The sequence below is a fragment of the Fukomys damarensis genome, unplaced genomic scaffold, assembly GCF_012274545.1.
Source record: "Fukomys damarensis isolate Sample0158 unplaced genomic scaffold, DMR_v1.0_HiC HiC_scaffold_34, whole genome shotgun sequence".
In the NCBI taxonomy this organism is placed as follows: domain Eukaryota; kingdom Metazoa; phylum Chordata; class Mammalia; order Rodentia; family Bathyergidae; genus Fukomys; species Fukomys damarensis.
In genome coordinates, this window is record NW_022900946.1 from 13,027,253 (window position 1) to 13,038,969 (window position 11,717).

Consider the following 11,717-nt stretch of genomic DNA (forward strand, 5'->3'; position numbering starts at 1 on the left):
GGGGATCCAGTGATTTAGCTCAGTGGCGTCACCGCCTGCCTCACTAACACGAAATCCTGAGTTCCATCCCCTGGTATTAAAAAAAAAAAAAGTAAGGAGGGCTTAGGAGGGGCCCACAGTAAGGGATCTTTCTGTTGTGGGGAGGAGGGGCTGGGTTTAGATGATCAAGGGCTCAATTCCAGAGGCAGAGGCATCACACCCAGGCTGGCTCTCCTGCCTCAGACTGTGGGTAGTGACAGGCTGTGGCTTCAGGGCTCTGGTCCCAAGAGGGGAGCTCTGTCCTCAGGGTTGCCAATGGAACGGCAGGAAGACCTGAGGGGTCCCTCTGATCGAGTACCTGGGTCAGCACCCTGCTTCCTGCCCCAGTCCCCTGTCCAGGAAGAGCAGGAGCTGGGGGTGGGGGATGACTCAGGCCCAGGAGGTGACCCCAGCCTCTCAGCTCTGCTTCTGTCCAAACAGGAAAAGGGTGGCAAGATCAAAGTTAGAGCCAGGACATGTTTGGGATTTCTGAGTTCAGTGCCAGAGAACGTGTCTCAGAAACGTTGGTGGGATTCACTCGACCCCTGGCCAGCCTGTGTTGGCCATTTGGGAATAGAGAGGCCAATCCACAGGGAAACCTGGTCGCCCTCATGCTGCACTGCCCCAGTTCATCCTTGTCCCACCTCCAGGCTCTTCTTACACCATCTCTGCCTTCCCGAGTCCCTCCACCCTTGTCCTGTCGCCCTTCCTCCTCATGGTCACCTTCTCAGACCTCCTGTGTCCCCGGCCCCCTCACCTGATGTCCTGGGGTCTCATCCTCCACCACCACCACCTCCAGGCCGTGTCCTGAGGACCTGGGATACAGACGGTGACCATGACCGCTCCCAAGGCGCTCCTCCCTCCACACCACGCATGCTCTGCCCCGTCCACAGACTTCTAGAGGCCATTCTACCCCATCCAGTGCCTTCCCCTGAAGGACACGAGTCACCAGGAAGAGGAGCTCTGAGAAGCCGCTGCCGCCCACTGGGCTGCCAACCCCTCGGGCCTGACCCTTGTGACCAGGTGGTCGGGAGCCACTGAGGTCACCCTCGCCCGCCCACCTGGGAGCTGCCACACTGGAAACTGCAACCACCCCAACTCTGTCCCTCCTGTTACAGTCCCCTCACGGCCTTGGGAAGATGCCACACTGTGTCCACTGTCAGCTACAAACCTGGGTGAGGCCCTCACCTCGGTGCTTTCCCGCTCAGAGCACACACTGCTGGGAGAAGGCACAGAATGGCCAGGACGCTTAGGAGATCAGAAATGCTGGGACCTCCTCAGCAGGGCATGGGGATGGACCAAACCTCCCGGGCTCCTTGACTTGCTGGCTGGGAAATTTCCATCAAAACACTCGGCTTGGCAAAGCTCCTGTGCCCAGTTGTCCCGGCCCTTGGTGTTCAGGGATCCGCACTGGGGACACAGCCCCCACCCGGCACCTCTGAGTCCAAGGGACTTGAGGATCCCAAATGAAGGACATCTGGACTGGTGCTCACATGCAGGTGCACTGCTACCTGAATGCTGAGGTTAATGGATCACTAGAGTCACCCCAAGTTGCCACTAGCAACCTGTGGTCTACTCAGCAACTGTGGAGCACCTACATCGCCTTGACAGTGAAATTTCACAGATGGCGTAGGTACCTGTGTGTAACGTATCTTGTGCTGTAAAGATGAAGGGAGAAAATCTCCAGTGCTAGACACAAGAGTTGTGCGAGTTGGTGTGCATGTGTAATTCCAACTCTCAGGGATTGAAACTAGAAGATTTCAAATTGGTAGCAATGGAGCAAGTCCCTTCCTTAAATAAATAAATAGTAGCCTAAAAGATATATCTCAGTCAAAATGCAGCTGGTTCAATACACAGTATTGAAAAAGAAAAAAAATTAAAAACAAAACAAACAAACAAACAACCAGGGTCAGAGTGTTCTAGGCCTACAATCCCAGTTCCTTGACAGACTGAGGCTGAAGAATTGCAAATCTTTGTCCAGCCTGGGGCTACATAAGGAGAACTGATCTTAAAATAAATTTAAAAAAAAGTTTGGAGATCAGCTCTGCTTTCTTTGTGTTCAGTTACCAAGAGCTATTAGGAAAAAAAGTCAGAAGCTGGGCGTGGTGGTGCACACCTGTAATCCCAGCACTCAGGAGGCTGAGGCAGGAGGGTCGCTGGGAGTTCCAGACCAGCCTGGGCTACACAGTGAGTACCAGTGCAGTCTCAACTACATAGCGAGACCCTCAGGAAAAAAAAAAAGTCAGAAAGTAAACTTTTAAAAGGTAAATTTTATTAGTACTTAAAAACAATCCTTAAATGCTTCAACTGCCAACAGGGTCCCGATATCGAGTGCTCCACAGTGTCACAGGGTGGTGCTGGCTGTCTCCACAGACTCCTGCAGAGCACTGTCCCAGTCAGTCCGTCCCTGCAGCCTCACGTTCAGGCTTCTCTCCGACGTCTCTTCGGCTCTGCACCACGCCAGTGAAGTGGCCAGGGTGACTATGAACACGCTCACCGCTATCAGTACGATTCCCACGGTGAACGCCGTGGGGCGCAAGTGGGCCTGCGCGATGAGGACGGTTCCCAGAATCACAGCCACGAATCCCAACAAGGAAAGAAGGAAGCACTCGTAGGTTCTACACTTCTTACACATCCTTGTCAGCGGGCCGATCCCTGGGCGTTCCAGCAAATCTCGGAACATTGTGGTATTTTGCTGCAGAACTTAAAGGAAGAAGAAGAAGAAGGAAAAACGGTGACGGGTCAGAAACACCAAGAGGTTAAGCAGAAGGCTTTCACCCGGCAGCGAACTTGCACCCACGGTGAGTGATCAGTCAGAACTTCACCCTCTCCACTATCCTAAAGGTGGCTTTTTTAGGAGACACTAATGCTCCCCTCCTAGGAGATCAAAGCCGGAATGGGTCACTGTAGCCCCACCTACACATCCTGGGGACGAACTCAATGAACCTGAGCAACATCTTCAGCCCTTCCTATTTTGAGAAGGTTCTCTCTGAGTTGCTTAGGCTTCCCTTAAGTACCAGACCCACCTGCCTCAGCCTCCCCAGTTATCTCCCATGGCCTGGTGGCACTGTAGCTCTTAATGATACAAAACGCATCTTTAGGGCCGGGGATTTAGCTCTGTGATTTCGCCACCTGCCTCTCAAGTGCAAGGGCCCGAGTTCAATACTCAGTACCAAGAAAACCAAAATGCATCTTTACAGGTTTGGGGTATAACTGAACTGGAAAGCACTTGTCTCAGCATCACACACACACACACACACACACACACACACTCCTGTACAAAAATTATAGCCGGGCGTGGTGGCGCACGCCTGTAATCCCAGCACTCTGGAGGCTGAGGCAGGAGGATTGCTGTGAGTTCGAGACCAGCCTGGGCTACATAGTGAGTTCCAGGTCAGTCTCAACTACATGGTGAGACCCTGTCTCAAAAAAAGGGCGGGGTCGGGGGTTTAGTTCAGTGGTGCCACTGCCTGCTTTGTAAGAACAAGGTCCTGAGTTCAATCCCTGATACCAGAAAAATCAAAATTATAGGAGGCCAACCCAGGACATCCAGAAAGAATATTTCTAAGGAAATATTTCTCAGGGCACTTGTGTAATTTTAGCACTTTAGGAGGCTCTGGCTAGAGAATGTTAGGTTCAAAATCAGCCTGGGAAACACAGATATAACTTGTCTCAGAATAAATAAATTAATTGGATGAAGGGGATAAAGCGAGGCTAGGGGGATGGAGAAAACCTAAGAACCAAGATCTGTAAAGGTACAAGATCCCAGTGATAAATATAATTGTATTGTTTGCCTTAAATGTACCAATAAATTTAATGGGAAAAATAAATTAATAAATAAAAATAAAATAAATACCATAAAATAGTGCTGGTGGCTCAGAGGGTGAAGACCCTGGCTTCAACCTCCCAGTTATTACAAAAATAGCTTCTGCTGCCTCCTAAAGCATCGTTATTAGCTGATAGTCAAATTCTATACTTTACACACAAGTCTAGAAATTCAAAGTAAAAGATTAAAAACATGACTTAGGGGCCAGGATTTAGCTCAGTGGTTCTGCCACCTGCCTCCCAAGTACAAGGACCCGAGTTCGATCCCAGGTACCCTCACCCCCAAAAAATAGCAGCTGTAAATTGTACACCTAAACAACTCAAATCTTCTTTTTTTTTTTTTTTTTTTTGAGACAAGGTCTCACTATGTAGTTGAGACTGACCTGGAACTCACTATGTAGCCCAGGCTGGTCTCGAACTCACAACAATCCTCCTGCCTCAGTCTCCTGAGTGCTGGGATTACAGGCGTGTGCCACCATGCCCGGCCCTTCATGGGGTTTTAACACAGGAGTGTGTTTCTTTTTCTGTTTTTTTCCTCTATTTTTGTTGTATTGGGGATTGAATCTAGCACCTTTGCACTGAGCTACATCCAAATTTCTGTTTAGTTTACTTTTGCTTTACAACAGGGTCTCACAGCCAGGTACAGTGGCATACACTTATAATATCAGGACTTGGAAGGCAGAGAGACAAGAAGATCATTGTGAGTTAAAGGCCAGCCTGGCTACACAGTGAGTTCAAGGTCAGTCTAAACTACATAGCAAGAACTAGTCTCAAGAAACAAAAACAAAAAACAAACAAAACAAACCACAAGATAAGGTCTTACTAAATTGGCCTCAGTATCCCGGAGTGCTCTAATTGCTGACAAGAACCACTATGTCTGTTCACATATCTTGATGTGATTCAGGGTGGGTATTGGCCCCTTCCTAAATTTTTAATGTTTTTTATTTTAGACAGGGTCTCACAGTTGCTAAGATGCCCAAATGGAACTCGAATTTGAGATCCTCCTGCCTCAGCATCCCAGAATGCTGCTTTACTGGCATGGATCACCACACTGGGCTCCATTTCCAGAAATTTGCAGATCTGTTATGCTCGTTCCTGTCCTGTGTGACTCTTGCACTTGTTTCCCTTGTGAGTATTGCTGTCCTGTACAAGAGGGCTCTGTGGCAGGTTCTGAAACTCAGTTGGTGACTGTCCCTCCCTGGTCACTTGGGGAAGGGGGCCCCACTGCCCCTGGGGCTGTGCTGACAGAGGGCTCCTGCGGCTGCCACACAGTCCTGCTGGCCTGTGCTCTGGCTCCGCTTCCTGTGCTTCCTCAGCTCCACTCCCAGAACTCAGGCCTTTTCCAGCTCGGCAGAAATAACACAGCCACGCGGCACTGTGACACCCAGCCCGTGATTGTGAGCAGAACCAAGCCACGCCGAGCCGAGCCTCCTTCCTCTTTAGTCTGTGGACCTGAGGGTCCTGGGTTTGAGTCTGTGACAAAGACGCAGAGGAGCAAACGCAGGCTGTGGGCCGAGGCTGGGGCTCAGGGCAGGGGCTTCGCTGGTGGACAGGAGGCTCGGGCTCCTCCCAGCACCGCAAGGGGAAAGGGACAGAAAGGGAGGCTGCATCCTGGCCCCGCCGCGGGGCAGGGACACTCAGGGAAGTAAGCACAAAGAGACCGCCTAGCGTTTCCCACAGCTGCAAATCATGAAATGCCAGATTGGACCAAAGTGTACAGTGTTCTTACCTGGTCCTTTGCACAGGCCTGGAATTCAGTCTCTGGGAGGCAGGAGGATCACAAGTTGGAGTCCAGCCTAGGGTTTAGGGGTTTAGCGATTTAGCGAGACTCTGTCAAAATAAAAGAGCTGTGAATGTAGCTGAGTGCAAAGGCCCTGGGTTCAATCCCTCAGTTACACAAACTCACCCACACCCATGACATACAGGATACGCAACAGAGCTCACATGATCAATGCATGGTCATAACCACAATTATTTTGGACACCACAGTTAATAGCTGGAACCTTAATCACAAGAGAATCAAATTTTAAGTCGGTATCCAGGTGTGAAACCCTGAGACAGGGAAAATCATTGTAGGAGACAAGATGTTATTAAGTCAGGATGACTGTCATCTTTTAATGAATAAAAATAAAAAGGGTAAAATCCTCAAAGTGTAAAATACTTTTACTAATTCAGAGGAAAGGGCCAGGGATTTAGCTCAGTGGTTCTGCTGTCCACCTTGCAAGCACCAGGACCTGAGTTTCATTCCTTGTGCGGGGTGGGGGTCAGGGGGAACCTCAGAAGAAAAATGCAGCAACTGACAGAAAAACATTTAAAGGCTAAGAAGGTACAGTCCTGTCCCTGAAGAAATGCAGATTGTAACATAAGATGTACACAAACATATGCATTTCTCCCAAGAACTTCCTAGAAAGTGTTTTTAAATGACTTTAGCCTCCCCCAAAGCAAGCTGCTACATGTATAAGAGAAATGATTGTTTGCCTCACCTGGTACCACAGGCAGCTTTTTAATAAACCAGTGTCAGATATAGTTTTCCCTGAAGGACAGGCAGAAACCCTGGAACACGAAATGTCCTTAGAGAAAATGGCATTCGGCAACGTTCTGGGTGATATTTATAAGAATTAGACTCTTGATTTGTCAATGAAAGGAACCTGCATTCTCACAAGGGGGATTTTTCACACAGCAGGATTAGGTTTTACCCCAATTCACCCAATGTAAATGTCTGAATTAATATATTGTCTTTGAAAACATTGTAATGAGGAGAGATTGGGGAATATGCACACAGCTATTCACTTGAGTGTCTTATATTTTTTAAATTGGTGTAAGCGGGAAATAAGCGATCTGGCGCTCCCTGACTGCATTTGTGAGTGGCCTCACCTGCTGGGCCCTGGTGCAGATGTTCCTGCTGAGTGAAGTCACTCCTATACCGCACCCTTTAACCCAGCATTTCCCCATCCTCCCTGAGCATCAGCACCACCTGGGCCCTGGCTAAACCTCTGCACAGATTCCCAGTTCCTCTGGTCTAAGCCCAGCTGAGCGGTGGGCACTGGGACCTGGGGGAGCAACACTCAGGGCCATCGCCTGCCCCAACCAGGGATTCTGCACATTTTCTGTGCTCCTTGGAAAATCATCTAAGCAGGTACGTGAAGGAGGACTGGTATTTGTTCACTGTCAAATAATTTCATTGTAGGTGTCTGAGAACATGGGACTAAAAGAGAAAAAAATATATTTTGGGCGGGTACTGGGATTGAACTCAATGAATGACCTTGCATTTGTGATGCAGGCAGTGGAACCACTGAGCTAAATCCCCAGCCAGAGAAAAATGCTTCTGCATGTAATGATAGTGTAAGAAAATATAACTGTGCCTCCAGGCATGGCGATGCACTCCTATAATCCCAGTGATCTGGGAGACAGAGGTGAAAGGCCTGCAAGTGCAACCCAGCCTGGGCAGCTTAGCAAGACTCTGCCTAAAAAAAACCTGAAAAAACCCCCGGGGATGTCGTCCATTGTGACACTACTTCATTCAAACCACAGTGCCTCAAAAATAGTGAATAAAATGAAATATTGGTGGGGTTTACACTTGGCAGCTACAAGGATAGGTATTGTTTGCTCATTTTTAGACTGACCAGAGCAGATTATATTCAGAATCTTTAGAAGCAGAGCCAGGCTCAGAAGCACACACCTGTGTTCCCCGCTCTTCAAGGGCTGAGATGGGAGGGTCCCCTTGAGCTGGGAGATTGGGGCCAGCCTGGGCCACTTACTGAGATTCCCATCTCCCCAAAGACAGCAAAAACAAAAGAGAAAATGCCTAGGAATGTAGCTCAGTGGTAGTGCATTGCCCTAAGCTGTGTGACCCTGGGTTCAATGGCCAGCACCACAAAAAGAACATGATTCATTAATGCAGACCAGGCTGACATCAAACTCGTGGTGATCCTCCTGCTTCTGCTTCCTGGAATTGCAGGCATGCACTAATGTCGGGCTCAAACCATTTTCTTGTACTTCCTGCATATTCCCTAACATGCCAGAGTCATCCAACACCTTGACATTGTCCTTCCCACAAGGGCTTCCCTTTCTCCTTGTCCCTCCGAGGCTCCTAAAGTCTGATTCGCCACACACCACCCAAACAGAAATCTCAGCAGCCAACAACCCCATGCCAGTGGCCTTTTACATGTGAAGACGGAGCCCAGAAACTGGACCTCCGAGGAATTCTGCCCGCTGCGTTGATCAAGTGAAGAAATACAGGGAGTGGTGAGTGGTGAGTACGCGTGGGCAGGAAACCAGGCTGTCTCAGCTTGAGATGGAAACGCTCAGACAGGCGGTGGCCGGCCTGATCCCATAAATGGCTCAAGCATCGGTTCGTACGAGGAATCGGTAAGCAAGGCAAGTTTTCTCCCACTGCGCTACATGCTCAATCCCCTGATACTGTTCAATTCCTATAACCCTCCTTGAGATTTGTTTGGGATGCCCTTAAATTTCTCAGAAACAGCCTATCCTCTCACGTCTTCCTTTAAAGGGTATTAGGTAGAACCAGAGAATCATTTAGTATAAAGCTCTTTGCCACTGCTGAAGGGAAACCATTCGATCACTCTTCCGGGTACACCTTGAATTGGGGTTTTCTCCGGCCGGTGTGCACAGAACCCTGTGCCGGCCCCGTGTGAGTCGTGTGTCCCTGGAGTCCCCCTGGGTGAGCCCCCTCCCTACCTCCCACACTCAGGCTGTTTCCGGGCACACACACCCAGAAGTGTGCATCCCTCAGCTGCACACCTGGGGAAACTACCTGCAGATCTCCGGGATTTCCCTCCATGAACGGGAGCCCCCGAGAGGCCTCTCAATATGCTGTTTCCTCCCCGACTTGTCAGCTCCATCTCCGCTATGCACAGGTGACCGCTCCTTGCACTCTGTGGCGGGAACCCTGGGGACAGTCACAGGGTGTCCTGCATGTACTCTGTCCTCCAGTGACGTCCTGCATCTTCTACGGTTGCCCTGGCACGTCCGTGAGCCTGGCCCTCGAAGTGGTGCACGTAGAATTGTGAAATCTGCAGGAGCTCCGTGGGTTCCTCCATTTGTCACTTTCCCGATTTTGATGTTTAGTGTATTCACGTGAGCGCATGTAAGCAAAAGGGCACTTCTCTGTGTGTTTCTTAGCAGCTTCCTTTGAATCTGGAATCATTTCAGAACAGGAAGTTAAAAAAAAAATGTAAAACAGTGCCAGGCAGTAGCACGTGCCTGCAGTCCTAGCACTATAGGAGGCTGCAGCAGGGGGATCAAAGTTTTAGCCCACGCTGGGTAACTTAGTGCTGGAGAGAGAGCCTGACTCATAATAAGAAATAAAAAAGGGGGACACAGCTCTGTGTGAAGGCCCTGGGTTTAATCCGTAGTACAGCCACAAAAAATAAAATTAAAATAGAACTAGGCATGGTGATGCCTGGGATGCTGAGGCAGGAGTATTACATTCCTTTTTTTTTTCTTTTTTTTGTACCAGGGATCGAACTCAGGCCCTTGTGCTTGTGAGGCAGGTGCCAGAACCACTGAGCTAAATCCCCAGCCCTAGGAGTATTACAAATTAAAGTCTAGCCCGGGCAACTTAGTGACTTAGTGAGACCTTGTCTCAAAATTTAAAAAGGTGTGGGGATGTAGCTGAGTGTGTGGGCTCGGGGTTCAATTCCAGTGCCAAAAAAAAGGTATCAATGGCCGGGTCTTTAGCTCAGTGGCACTGAGCCCTCCCTCGAAAGCACAAGGTCCTGAGTTTGATCCCCAGCACTGCAGACAAAACAAAAGTATCAGTGTACCAAAAGGCAAAATTTTTAATTTAAAAGGGCAATTTTTCCAATTTTATATTTGAAGGGGACTCAAGAAATACTATTATAAGAACTAGCCACCAGGTGTCTCTAGCGGTGTGTCCAGTGGTCCTCTGAAAACGTCCCCCTCCAAAAGAAGGTATTCATGAAGAAAGGATTTAGCTGACTGAAATAAAATAAAAAATGGCTGTATTGAAACATATGAATTATTTTTCTGACTTGGAGCATGGTGAAATCTCAAATCAAACTTTTTTTTTTTTTTTTTTTTTGGTAAAAACACAGAAAAACCTTAAGAAAAAGAATGGAGCATAAAGATGGCAGGCAAGTGAGGGAACCTGGCTCCTCAAGCGTGGTCACTGGACTTCTGGCAACGACACCACCTACAGATTTGAGAGTAGAAGGACTATGTGGGCCCAAGTGTTCAAAGCAATATGGAGGGGCCCAGTCCTTAACTAAATACAGTAAGCAAATACATAATATAATCACAGAATGTTTGTGTAGGTATATGTATGCATGTCAGTATATATGTTTATTATTTATAAAACTTTGGTTCTGATCTTGCAAAAAAATTTAGCTGATAACTCTTTTTAAAAATTTAGGCCAGGTGTGGTGATCCACGCCTAGCACAGGGGAAGCTGAGGCAGGAGGGTCTCCACAAGTTGGAGGCCAGCTGGGCTGAACAATGAGTTCAAGACCAGCCTGAACTACATAGCATAAAAAAAAAAAAAAAAAAAAAAAAAAAATCAAAGCATCAAAAATAGATTTTTAAATTAGATAAGGTATTCAATTATCAATTAATAATTATTAAAGTCAAAAAAATCAGATGTGATTTTTTTTAGATCTACATTAAGATGTCTAATAAGGTCACCAGGGTACTCTCAGAATATTCTGAACTAATGTTTCAAAGCTTCATGGAAAAACATTTTCCCTCTAGCATTGTTTAATCTTGTTACATGGGGCTTCGTAAATCCACTTAATCCCCCTCCAATCCTCTTTCCCCCTCCTTTTCTTTCCCCCTCCTTCTTCCCTTCCCCCTCCCCTCTCTTCTTCTTTCTTCCTTGTTTTGGTGCTGGTGATTGAATTCAGGACCTTTATTCTGAGCTACATCCCCAGCCCTTTATATTTTGAGACAAGGTCTCACTAAATTGCAAAACTGCCCAGGCTGGGCTCGAACTTGGGACTCTTCTGCCTTGGAACACAGGGCTGGGATTATACCTGTGCGCCACCATGCCCTGCTCCACTTAATTGTCTTGCAGCTCACTTTTTTTCAGTCCTTCCTCCTAACTTTTGCACTCTATTAATAATATTCTGGGGGCCGGGGATTTAGCTCAGTGGTTCCGTCACCTGCCTCATAAGTGCAAGGATCTGAGTTCGATCCCCCGTACTAAAAATAATAATAATAATATTCTGGTATTACTATTGCATCCTATGCCTTTGAGAATGCATTCTTAGCTTGGTTTTCTGTACAGAGAATTTAATTCTTGGTGTGTGTGCATGCACATGCATGTGGGTGCACATGTGTGCATGTGACTGAGGGTTAAACCTAGGGCCTTCTCACTGAGCTATGTCCCCAGCCACCCCTCCTTTGTTTTTGAGTCAGAGTCTCACAGAGTAGCTAAATTGCCCAGGCTGCACTCAAATTACAATCCTCCTGCCTCAGCCTCACAGAGCAGTGGGATTACAGGTGTGCACCACTACTCCTGGTCTAGATCCTGAATGTTTTAAAGTTATATTATTTGTTTCTTCATTGGCTTTTACTGAGCTATGTCCCCAGCCACCCCTCCTTTGTTTTTGAGTCAGAGTCTCACAGAGTAGCTAAATTGCCCAGGCTGCACTCAAATTACAATCCTCCTGCCTCAGCCTCACAGAGCAGTGGGATTACAGGTGTGCACCACTACTCCTGGTCTAGATCCTGAATGTTTTAAAGTTATATTATTTGTTTCTTCATTGGCTTTTTGTTGGAGACCAAGACCCCTGTGTGTCTCCACCCTCTGTGTGTGTGCCCCTCCACCCTGTGTGTATGTGTGCCCCTGATAGGAACTTTACACCCTCCTGGGGACATTCTGACCTCCCGGGAAC

General features: G+C 47.9%; 1 long non-coding RNA gene across 1 annotated transcript; it reads right to left on the reverse strand.

The window, feature by feature from the left end:
- Nucleotides 1-2,342: 2,342 nt before the first annotated feature.
- Nucleotides 2,343-6,407, reverse strand: LOC104852397. Its single transcript, XR_777478.1, has 3 exons — nucleotides 6,327-6,407; nucleotides 5,573-5,673; nucleotides 2,343-2,721 (listed from the first exon to the last, which is right to left on the reverse strand). It is a non-coding gene; the product is annotated as an uncharacterized LOC104852397 (long non-coding RNA).
- Nucleotides 6,408-11,717: the final 5,310 nt, after the last annotated feature.